This window comes from Stegostoma tigrinum, chromosome 5, assembly GCF_030684315.1.
Source record: "Stegostoma tigrinum isolate sSteTig4 chromosome 5, sSteTig4.hap1, whole genome shotgun sequence".
Classification (NCBI taxonomy): domain Eukaryota; kingdom Metazoa; phylum Chordata; class Chondrichthyes; order Orectolobiformes; family Stegostomatidae; genus Stegostoma; species Stegostoma tigrinum.
The window spans coordinates 102,745,832-102,758,577 of NC_081358.1; the positions used below are offsets into that span (position 1 = coordinate 102,745,832).

A 12,746-nucleotide genomic window follows, 5' to 3' on the forward strand; every position below is an offset into this window, starting at 1 on the left:
CAAGGGATAATATAACTATCAACATCCTGAGGGCTACCATGGAGCAGAACCTGAACTTGATTAGGCATCTAAATACAAGAATAGGCCAGATGTTTGTAATTTTGCAGTAACACCCCTCCCATGTCTCCAAAACCTGTCCACATCTAAAGGAATGTGATGGAATATTCCTCATTTTTCTGGATTAGTGGCAGCTCCAATAACGTGCAAGAAGCTTGGCACCGCTCAGGATAAAACAGTCCACGTGACTGGCATCACATCCACAAACATTCACTCCCTCCACCACCAATGCAGAGTAGTGGCAGTGTGCATTATCTGCAAGATGCACTGTAGAAATTCACCAAGGGTCCTTAGACATCAGTTTCCAAACCCACAACCAGACACCACCTGGAAAGACGAGAGCATCAAATTCAAGAGAACAGCATTACTCATCATCCTGACCTGGAAACATACTTGCTGTTCCAGTAACTCACCACTCTTTCAACAGCATCTACAAAATCTGTGACCTCTACCATCTAGAAAAACAAGGAAGTAAATACTTAACTTTGATTTTGACTGATTGAAGGGTGTGGTCAGACAAGTTGACGATGGATTTTCCTACAGCGGTACCAGTTTCAACTGTGGGAGGTTTGGTTACTGCTGGTGGTGATGCGAAGATTCTCCAGTTTCCTGTTCTTGGTGTGCATATAGGTGCTGTAGTTCCGTTTCGCAGCGCCTCATTGCTGGTCCACTATATCCTGAGCACAAGCTGAGAATATGGGCTCTATCTCAATTTCAAGCTAATGTTGAGCTGGTGTACGAGGTGACTGAGGAGTTTCGAGAGTTGTAATGGCAGAGCCTCTCAGCATAGTCTGTGTTGTAGGTTAACTTGGGTGGGTTCATGATCTGTAGTGCTTTCGGGATCTTCTCAGCTTTCTTGAAGCTCTGCAGAAACTTGACACCATGCACTACGTACGTGGCAGATACTCATGTGCCTCAGCCAATGTTGTATATTTCACACTCTATGGGCAAGGATGCCCCAAGACACGGTATATTGGCAAGGCCATGCAGATGCTACAGCAACGGATGAATGGACACAGCAGAACAATCACCAGACAGGAATGTTCCCTCCCAGTCGGGGAACACTTCAGCAAGTCAAGGCCATTTAGCTCCGATCTTCAGGCAAGCATTCTCCAAGGCAGCCTTTGAGATGCACAACAACGCAGAATTGTGGGGCAGAGGCTGAAAACCAAGTTCCGTACCAATGAAGACTGTGATCTTGGGTTCATGTTACGCTACATGTGCCCCCCCCCTGCAAAATTTTCCTTACTGTTCTGTTTTAACACCATCACCTTGATGAATTGTTATGTTCTCTCCACCTTAATTCCTTTGTATAGTTTTGGATTACTTGTTACTTTGGTTAGATCCTCAACATTTGACTCTTATACCTATAATGTTATACCAGTCATTTGGTTTATCGCCAGCACCAACTCAATTTTAATTTTTTGTAATTATCGCTCCACCACCGTTAAGTGGATTATGGGTCATCCCCATCACTCATTATTCAGCTGTTGACATTTTACTCATATTTGACACTTTTGATCACTTGCAAAGACTTATTATTTGATACTCCACTCACACCATTTGTGTGATCTATTGATCTCTCTGCACATTGATCTGACTATAGGTGCTGTGCCTGTGTGCTTTTCCTCGCTTCACCTGACAAAGGGGTAGTGCTCCAAAAGCTTGTAATTCCAAAAAACCTGTTGGGCTATACCTGGTGTCATGTGACTCCTGATCTTGTCCACCCTAGCCCTAGACCAGCACCTGGAAATTACAAAAATATGACCATTCTCCACATTATCCTCCACCTGCCACCTAGCTGTTCACTCAATCTACCAGTCTATATCTCTGCATCTGTGTCTTCATCACAACCTTCTATTCTCAATTAGCTTTTTATCAACAAACTTGGATAAATTACTCTAAGCCTTTTCATATAAGTTATTAATGTGTATTGTAAATAGTGGAGGCTCCAGCACTGATAGTTGCAGCACACTAAAAGTTACAGCCTGTTAACTTGAAAAGCTGAAATCTTGAAAGTTGGTTTCAATTTTCCATAACATTTCAACAGCAAGTCTTATTTTGCTCACCTATTTCATAATGTGCTGGAACACATTCTCCTGCCAATTTATTAAAACTTCAAACATCACCAGTTCATAGCTTTGATGCACAGACCATAAGAACAGAAGAACATAAGAAACAGGAGCAGGATTATGCCATTCAGCTCTCCAAGCCTGTCCCATCATTCAACACGATCATAGTTGCTCTGCCTGAGGTCTCAATTCCGCTTTTGTGTCAGGGCAGAGTGGCATCCAACTCCTCGATATTTTAAAAATCTATCTACCTTCTCCTTAAATACTTCCAGTGATCAATTCTGTGGGTAGAAAATTCCAAACATTCACCACTGTCTAAATGAACAAATTCCTTCACATCTCAGTTTTAAAGGAGTGTTGCCTCATTCTATAACAATGTCTCCATGTGTGAGATTCCCGATTTGCCGCCATGTGTTCTCAACACATACCCTGTCAGAATCTTCTATGCTTCAAAAGGATCATACCTCATTCTTCCAAATTCTAATGAATAAAGGCCTAATTTGTTTAGCTGCTCCTGATAAGTCAGCCCATTTGGCCCATCAACCAGCACAGTGAATCTCTTTTGAACAGCCTCCAATGCCAGTATACTAATTTTTTAAAACATGGGGACCAAACTGTTGTCCATTTGTAACCTCACTACTACTCTGTATATTTGCATGAAGGTTTCCCTATTTTTAAACTTCAAACCCTGAGCAATAAAGACCAAAATTCTATTTGCCTTCTTAGCTCTTTCCTGCACCTGCACACTAGCTTTGTGTCTTTCCTGCACAAAGACACCCAGGTCACTCTGCGCTGCACTTTTTTGGAGTCTTTCTCCACTTAAATAATAGTCTGCCTTTTGCCTTAGGCTTTCAATTGTTACAATACATAATAAGTATATTCTTTCTGCTGCAAACATTTTTTATATTGACAAGCAAATAATTCCCATCTCTATTTTCCAACTGAGGGTGTTTAAGGAAGTTTATGGCTTTGTGGAAGGAGCCACCTTTGTAGGGCAGTATGCTAGCTCAGTGGTTAGCACGGCTGCATCACAGCGCCAGGCGCCTAGGTTCGATTCTGCCCTCGGGCGACTGTCTGTGAGGAGTTTGCACATTCTCCTCTTGTCTGTGTGGGTTTCCTCCCACAGCTCAAAGTTGTGCAGGCTAGGTGGATTGGCCATGTTAAATTGCCCATAGTGTTCAGGGATGTGTAGATTAGGTGGGATATGAGGGAGAGGTCTGGGTGGGATACTCTGAAGGTTGGTGTGGACTTGTTGGGCTGAAGGGGCTGTTTCCACATTGTAAGGATTCTAGGGATGATTCCACACATGAAAATAAAGGAAAGCAGGAATAGGGCATTAAGATTTTATGATCATGACTGATCATCCAACTCAGTAGTATGTTCCTACCCACATGCATTGATCACTTTAATCCCAGGTGCTATATCCAACCCCTTCTTCAAACCATACAATATTTTGATCTCGAATACCTTCTGTGATAGTGAATTCAACAGGTTTACCACTCTCTGATGAAGAAATTTCTCATCTCAGGTTAGCTCAGAGTACGACGAGACGTGATCAGAGAGGTTGACGTGTTGAGGAAAGGCAGATCGAGTTTAATCCAGATAAATGTGAAGTGTTACATTTTATTATGGCAAATCAGGGTAGGACTTATACACTTAATGGTAAGATCCTGGGGAGTGTTACTGAACAAAGAGACCTTGGAGCAGGGGTTCATGCTTCTTTGGAAGTGCGGTCACAAATTAGTAGGATAGTGAAGAAAGCATTTGGTACATTTGCCTCCCTTGGTCAGTGCATTGGGTACAGGAGTTGGGAGTTCATGTTGTGGCTGCACAGGATATTGATTAGGCCACTTTTAGAATACTACATTCAATTCTGGTCTCCCAGCTATAGGAAAAAAATTGTTGTTAAACTTGAAAGGGCTCAGAAAAGATTTACAAGGATGTTGCCAGCAATGGACAGTTTGAGCTATAGGGAGAGGCTGAAAAGACTGGGCCTACCTTCCCTGGAGCATTGGAGGCTGAGAGATGGCCTTATAGAAGTTTATAAAATCACGAAGGACATGAATAGGGTGATTAGTAAAGGTCTAGGATAGGGGAATCCAAAACCAGATGGTAGATAACAAAGTGTGAAGCTGGATGAACACAGCAGGCCAAACAGCATCTGAGGAGGACAAAAGCTGATGTTTCAGGCCTAGACCCTTCATCAGAGAGGGGGATGGGGTGAGGGTTCTGAAATAAATAGGGAGAGAGGGGGAGGCGGGCTGAAGATAGATAGAGGAGACGATAGGTGCAGAGGAGAGTATGGGTGGGGAGGTAGGGAGGGGATAGGTCAGTCTAGGGAGGACGGACGGGTCAAAACCAGATGGTATAGGTTTAAGGTGAGGGGAAAAATTTAAATGGGACATAAGGGGCAACTTTTTTGTACAGAGGGTGGTGCATGTATGGAATGAAGTGCCAGAGGAAGTGGTAGAAGTTGGTACAACAAAACATTTAAAAGGCATCTGGATGGGTGTATGAGCAAGAACCATTAGAGGGATATGCGCCAAATACTGACAAATGGGACTAGATTAATTTAGGATATCTGGTCAGCATGGACAAGTGCTGCACAGTTCTATGACTCTATCTCAGTTCTGAATGGTTCACTTGGCATCTTAATTGTGACTCTGGTTCTGGGCTCCCCACCAACGGCATATCCTTCCGGCACATACCCTGTCCAATCCAGTTAGAATATTACTTTTCTGTGAGATCCCCTCCTTCTGCACAGTCAACCAAATATAATCCTACCCAATTCAATCTCTCCTCATTCCTTCAGTCCTGCTATCTCAGGAATCGGGCTGGTAAACTTTTGCTGTGGATTCCCCTATTTCAAGAACATTCTTTCTCAGATAAGGAAACCAAAACTGTACACAGTATTTCAGGTATAGTCTTATCAATGCCCTATAATAATTACAGCAAGATATTCCTGTTCCTATACTCAAATCCTCTTGCTATGGGAGCCATTTCCCTCCTTTACCACCTGCTACACCTACATGCTTTCCTTCAGAGACTGGTGCAGAAAGACACTCAGGTCTTGTTGCATACTCCCCCATCTCAATTTATAGCAATTCACACACTATTCTGCCTTTTTGTTTTTGCTACCAAACTGGATAACCTCACATTTATTCACATCATACTGCATCAATCATGCACTTGTCCACTCACTCAGCCTTTCTGCGTCACAATGGAACATTTCTGAATCCTCCTCACAGTTCACCCTCACACCCAGTTTAGTGTCATCTGAAAATTTAGCAATGTTACATTTGGTTCCCTCTTGAAATCATTACTATATATTGTGATTAGCATGGGTCCTAGCACTAATCCCTGCAATACTCCTCTAGTTGCCTGCTATTTGGAAAAATACCCATTTATTCCTACACTTTCCTTGCAGTCTGCCAACCTGTTTTCTAGCCATCTCAATACACTACCTCCATCCTGAGCACTTTAATTTTGCACACTGATTTCTTACATGGGACTTTGTCAATAGCCTCCCGAAGGTCCAAATAACCACATCCTGTTCATCAACACTACCAAGTCACATCCTCAAAAAATTCCAGTAGATTTGCCAAGCGCGATTTTGCTTTCACAATCCTGGCACTGATAACTTACTGTCTATTCATGTAACTGTGTACCACCAGAAGTGGCAAATGGATTGTGGGACATGGAGCAAAGATTTCAGTTTGGGTCTCTACAATATTTACTTGGGTAGTTTGTAGCAATCACACCCAATTTGGAGGTCATACTTCAGCGCTGTATAGAAAGACTGTTGCATTCTCTGGAGGTGCTGTATCTCAGGTGACTCAGTAAACCCAGGCTTCAGTTACACTTTCAGGAGCATGGAATAGTTCCCACATGGGACTATTAGGACAGGAGGGGAGACTCCTGATATTCTGACCTAAATTTATCCTTCAACTAAGATTGATCGGATTATCTATTATTTATTTTGTTGCCATTTGAGGGAGAAAGCTGGTAGCCAATGTTCCCTGCATACACTCCCAACACCGAATATATTTCAAGTGGCTGCAAACGGCATTGGGGCGTCCCGCTTTTGAGAAAGATGCTATATGAATGTAAGTATTCGTCATTCTTTCCCAGGTAGTACGCCGATGGTAATTTAAAAGTGAAAAGATTCGGCTCTGCCTCTAGTGATAAATTTGAGCACAATTTCTGTATATTCAAGCGACCACTCAAACACGAAAACCGTCCATAACAAAAGTAAAGATTCAATCCAGCAAATATCATGCAATTCACCAAATTCATCATGTTAACGCATCTCGGGCTCTTGAAAAATACTTTTTTCATAAACAATCCGCTCTTCTGCTCTAATTCCTATCCTTCCCACTTTACTGGTGACGGGAAACATTGATTGCAGCTAAGAACTTTACAGCTCCTCAAATTAAAGCGAGAAAATAAACGCTTCTGGCTCACAAAATAAAACGGACAAACACATACAATTTACATTAACGCAGCTCTGCAAAGAAAAATTAATAAAATGAAACGGATCAGCAACTAAAACACAGTGGGCATGAAAATAATTGGCATTTTCTTTTTACGAAGGCGGACCATTCTAAACGAAGAAATCTCCAAATAAAGTTGTATACTTACCCCCACCGGGATCAGACATGCATCAAGTTTGGAGCCGTCAGCAAAACAAAGAGAATCTTGCAGCAGAGGCGGGCAGTCTCATTAAATACACCAAGAGCAGAATCCTTCCTCAACAGGGAGATAAAGTCCAGTTAGATAATGGGCTGGAAACCAGTCGCCCTAAATACAAGCTCCACCTAGCTGCACAGCAGACAGCAAACCAGTGAGAACAGAAATGAAACAGTCGACCACCCCCCCACCCTTCCTCCTCCTCCTCCAGGAGTTGGCAAAGTCAAGACGTAGCAAACAATGAATCATGATTTTTACCTTTGCACAGGGGCGCACAGATTTATAAACAAGTGGGTAACTTTGCGGCCCAGCTCCGTCTGCCGAACAATCCCGCTGGTTCCCAGGCCTTTGCACATTTTCACAGTTACTATTTTTTTAAATTTGCCTTCCCGTCACTTTCAAGTCATAACAGTGCTCCTGGTAAGAAAAAAAAATCATTCTTAATTGCTCCCATGCGTTCTCTATCTGTGTCATTGGGAATAATTTCCTTCCCCCCTTCTCAAATATCTTCTGCAATTTTGAACGCCGATTAAATCTCCCTTGAAGGTTTTATTTCAAACTAATCTCGAAGTCTTTAGTCTCTACATATTTTGTGCCAATTTTCACCAAGTACCTGAAGTATTTTATTAATTCGTGGGATGTTGGCATTGCTGGTTAAGCCGGTCTGTGATGCCCTTCACGGGGATGTTACATTGACTTGCCATTTACTTGCACAGTCCAGGTTGAAGATATCTTTTAAAGTAGTACTCTGTATGGCAAACACAGGTACTTTTCAAGTGGGTGGAATATAAATTCTTGTCGCCAGCCATCTTGATCATGTCATTGGTTATTATCAGTCATCTCTGTGCAGCAGATATAATCACAGTTAACCTTCAAATTGTCACTCACCTGTCACAATTCTCAAAGGCATTGCAAGATTTTGTAAACTGCATAACAGAGCTGATGACCTCTCATCTTTAACTGCATGTATTTGCTACATGCTGCTAAAAAATGGTCTTCCTTTGGTGAGGCAGGAGGTTCAGGGTTTCAGTTTTTTCTTACATTCTTACCACACTGACAATCTTCTATATTTGTGCGGCATGGTTTGTGCTGCAAATATCAGAGTAAGGACCACTACATCAAAGGTCATTAACAAGATATTCCAGCAGTCTTGGAATTGTTGGATTCTGAAGGACAGGGTTTACATGCATTTGGAGAGGCAAGGACTGATTAGGGATAGTTAGCATGGCTTTGTTCGTAGGAAATCGTGCCTCACAAACTTTAATTGAGTCTTTAGAAAATGTGACCAAGAAGATAGATGACGGCAGAGTGATAAATGTTGTCTATATAGACTTTAGCAAGTCTTTGACAAGGTTCTGCATTGTAGTTTGGTTAGTAAAGCTAGATTACATGGGATCCAGGGAAAGCTAGCTAGTTGGATTCAAAATTGGCTTGACGGTAGGAGATGCTGACAGCTCACATGACTAAGAACTTGTTCTGATTGTGATTGTTCCCTGGGCAGTTCATTGGGAAAGATCTAATCCCAGCAGATGATACAATCACTGTGGCAATGATTTCACCACAAAATTGAGGCGGAAATGATTGCCAGCCCTGGACAAGCACCAACCTCCAGCAGCTACCAAACAACCTCCACATAAAAGAAAAAAAACAACAGAATGTTCCCTCAAGGTACAGAGGAGGTACCTGCGTCCCAGAGGCACATCATTTCCTCCAGGATGAGGATATCCTGTGATACTGTCACAGATCTATGCCATCTCTGCTGGACCGGGATGTGCAACTTGAAAGCGTGGGTGGTCAACTTATTCTAATATCTATCAAGGTGTCAGCTGGATTAAAGTTTTATACATCTGGCTGCCTCCAATTATCCACTGGAAACCTACAGGCCACAAATGTCAATTTATGACAGACCATACCCCTTCATCTTGTTTCTCTGTAATAAGATCAGTACTGCAGCTTAGGCTCTATGCTTTGCCAGCATAGCAGGTTTCTCCCAGTGGCTGGACACTCTACACACCTTGCACTGAAAGCACCATTTCATAATATAGCTGACTTCATCAACAGAGAGCAGTTCCACTCCAGCAATGTACAAATCATTGTGACCATTGATACCGCATCTTCGAAGTCTGTCCCACATACCAGGAGAATTGCCTTTGTAGCTGTATCTTTGAAAATTTTCATGATCCTGCTTCATTTCAAGGGCCTGATGCTTTGCTTGGTTTGGTTACTGGGTGTCAAAGACTACCTTCTGCAACCATGACTAATTTCTCCATTTCAAAATCCTCTGCCTGAGGCTGAGAATGCATACATTACAGCTCATGCTTCCACCATCACCATCATGGGCATGATAAGCCTTCTCACCGTTAGGTGGGCTGAGATGGGATATTTATGGCTAGCATTGATTGACCTCGTGCAGAGTCGGGCTTTTAATCTGATAGTGGCAGCACCAATCCCAACAGATCCTGGCATTGGCAAGTTTATGTGCCACTGGTGAGTTCAAACGAGAGCAAAACCATAGTGTTGTGGTACATGCATACTGGAGTAATCAGTGTAAAATAAGTTACTGGATCTCACAGAGAGAGAACATCTATGAAGCACCTTGATTGCTGACTGTTTTCTTTTTGTGCAAAATTCAATATTATAGGACAAAGAGACTCCTAAATCAAAATTGTCAACAAAAAGCTAATGTTTCTCAATACAGAAAACAGGTTTCTTGAAACGGTATGACTCACGCTGTTTTCAACGATCATAGTGTTCTGGGGACACAAGTTCAAAATCCTAACATGACAGATGGTGAAACTTGAGTGCAATTAAAAACCTGGAATTTCAAAGAAAGCCAACCATAGGACCTCTGTTGAGTGTCATAAGAAGAAGATATCTGGTTCACTAATGTATATTTCAGGAAATTAAACTTGTCATCCTTACCTGGTCTGGCCTACATGTGACTCTGAACCCACAGCAATGTGGTTAACTCTGAACTGCCCTCTGGATATTTAAGGATATGCAATAAATGTTTTCCAAGCCAACAATGTCCAGATCCCATCAACAATCTGTTTAAAAAGTGTAAGATCTAGGACCTCCAACTAGGCCAAATTATTAAAAGCCATTAAAGTTATAATTTAATTCCCAAGCACTCTTTCTGCAAAGAGAAATTTTATGTTTGGCATGTTATTTTTGCAGCTAGTCACTTTTGTACACCTGGAACATCTCTTTTCCGCTGTATGTAATTTTCTCACAATAAAAAAGGATTCGCAAAATCTGCCTGCAGAGGTAGAACTGGAGCTTCATCCAAAAAAAGGTTGATGCTGTGCTTTCTCTGCTGCTGTTGAACAAAGAAGATTCACAGTTATAAAAAAGAGTTTACATTTAGTACATAACTCTGGTGATTAGGAAGGACATAGATTACAAGAGATCTTGCTTTTATGGTAATGATTAGCATCACAGAATAACAGAAGAGTTATGGTACAGAAGGAGATTATTTGGCCCATTGTGTCTGCACTGATACCCAATGACTATTATGACTTAGAGACATTCTCCTGCCCTTTTTCTTCCATACCCTGGCACACTATTTCTTTTCCACTAATTGTCTAGTATCCTCTTGAATGCCTCAAATGAACCTGCCTCAACCACACTTTCAGGCAGCGCATTCCAAACCTAAAGCATTCATTATGTGAAACACCTTTCTCATATTCGCAAATCCCTTTAATTCTGTGCCCTCTCATTCTTCATGCTTTTATGAGCAGCAACAGTTTTCCCTGTCTTCTCCATGTGGACATCTCATGATTTTGAAGACTTCTATCTATCAGATCTACTCTTTGCCTTCTTCTGCCCAATGAAAACAGTCCTAACTTCTCCAATCTATCTTTGTAGCTGAGGTTTTCAATTAGTTAGCCAAACATCTATGTCTGCTAATTTCCTAAATCTCAACATTATAGCATTCTGAGGGAGGGCCATTGGCCCCGAAACGTTAACTCTGTTTTTTCCTTCACTGATGCTGCCAGATCTGCTGAGCCTCTCTAGCAATTTTGTTTTTGCTCCTGGTTTACAGCATCCGCATTTTATTCAGTTTTTATTATGGTGTCTGATCTAATTAAGTAGCTTCTGTACAGTATCTTAAAACATGTCTTTTGGAAGTCCAAATGTCATACATAGATTGGTTCCCTCTATCCATATTGCTTTTTACCTCCTCCAGGAATTTTAGGTTTTATTTTCAGGCTTTATTTCCTTTTCATGAAGCCTTGCGGGTTCTGTTTTATCATATTATGTATATTTAAATCCTCTGCTATTACATCCTTCATATAACAGATTATACAAGGGCAGTATTAATTCCCCACACAATACGTATTTAAAGTGGCACAAAGCAATAGGCATAAGTTAGCAGCCAAAGGATTTTGCAAAATAACTGACATATACTGCCATATCAAATAAAAAAAACACAATATCAACTCCTGCAGATCGATGAGGTTACAGAAAATTAATTTTCATCGCAAAAGCAGTTGGCAGAATGGAAAGTCGGAAGATTTTAACAAGCAGTTTCTGCATATTTACGAAATAAAAACCAAAAACCAGTCCTGCTGAGCTTTTCCAGCAACTTTGTGTTTTTTTGTTTTCTGCCTATTTACTGCTCATTAGGTCTCAGCTCCAGATTTAAATTTCACAACAGCCAAATTGTTCATTGCAATAACCATCACCATATTGTATTCTCCATGTAGCGCTTACTGAACGTGCGCAGCCTTAAGCTAAAGATTCTAAATTCCTGTTCAAGGAAGCATTACCTTGGTGAATTCCTATGTCTAACTTAGTCGATAAAATGTTCTTCTTTCCTTTGCAGCCTTCTCCATTCCCCCCATCTTGCACTTCCTGCCTTCCCATCATTGCAACATTTTCTTTCCCACTCTTTTCTTCCCTTTCACCTTACAGTCTTCGCTTTCCCCTCCCAGTGCAGCCACACTTTATCCCATCCCTTGCGATTTTCTTCCTTCTCTTGTCACTTGGATCGACTTGCACCCCAGTTCCCAGCGGCTACTTACCTCCCCCCTTGCAATCTCGTGTCTCTGATACGTGGCACCCATTTTGGCCCAGTCACAACGGACAACAATCCCAGCAACTTGTTCACAGCAACCAATGACACACTGAACTGTACCTTCAAACACAGGCTGGTTGTCTCTCAGATTCTCTGTTGGTAGGTTCACAAGGCAGCCAATCACAGAAAGGCAATGAGAAGCAGTCTAAATCTGCAGAGGCATGAGAGACGGAATTTCTGATTGGAGAAGCAATTCCTCACAGCCTATCTCTCTATCTAAGGCACAGGGACAACCTTGCTCTGATTTGTCACCACTGGATAGAGGGGTGGTGGGGCCGGATCCTGGAGATCAGCACAGTCAGAAATCCCACCCCCGCCCTGTCTCAGGGTCTGGAAAAATGTTATGAAATCATAGGTAATTTTAGGGATAAGTTACTGAAGATATATATTAATGTTGTGATGTATCACATTAACGAGAATGACACAATTCAGGTTTAAAAAGTGGCTCTAGGTACTCTGATCATTCAAAACAGCCAGGCATCCAAATTGAAGGAATATTGCGGACTGTTACAGCCTGTGAGTTAACCTCCTGGATACACTGTCACACCTCAAATGTATGTATATATAGTCTTGTATAAGTGAGCAATGCCTGGATTTTCGTTTTGTCCTCAATATGCAAAGACTATATAGAACTGAACTGCCCTAGTGACTAAGCGTGGTAAGATAATTTTTTTTATAAATGAAGTCTATTTTTGAAAAAAAAGTCACCAATTCCTTCTGGAATGTGCAAAGAAGGTATGGAGAGACATGTACTTGCTCTTGTCAAGGTTGATCCTGAGCATCTCCGTGACACAGGACTCTGAGCAACTGTGGTCTGTTTTCCAGGATGTACACAGGGACAAATATCA

The 12,746-nt window shown here is 41.7% G+C and overlaps 1 protein-coding gene across 5 annotated transcripts in view; it reads right to left on the minus strand.

Moving 5' to 3' along the window:
- Positions 1-11,944, minus strand: part of LOC125451671 (CMP-N-acetylneuraminate-beta-galactosamide-alpha-2,3-sialyltransferase 1-like) — a 78,245-nt gene extending 66,301 nt beyond the window's left edge. The window contains exons 1-3 of one of the 5 annotated variants that reach the window (XM_059646177.1): positions 11,846-11,944; positions 7,077-7,235; positions 6,771-6,950 (exon numbers count right to left, since the gene is read on the minus strand). The gene's annotated coding sequence lies outside the window, so the exon portion shown is untranslated. Of the gene's footprint in view, positions 1-6,770; positions 6,951-7,076 lie in introns of all 5 variants that reach the window. The other 4 variants (XM_048529132.2, XM_059646176.1, XM_059646178.1 and 1 more) reach the window with 4 other exon arrangements.
- Positions 11,945-12,746: the final 802 nt, after the last annotated feature.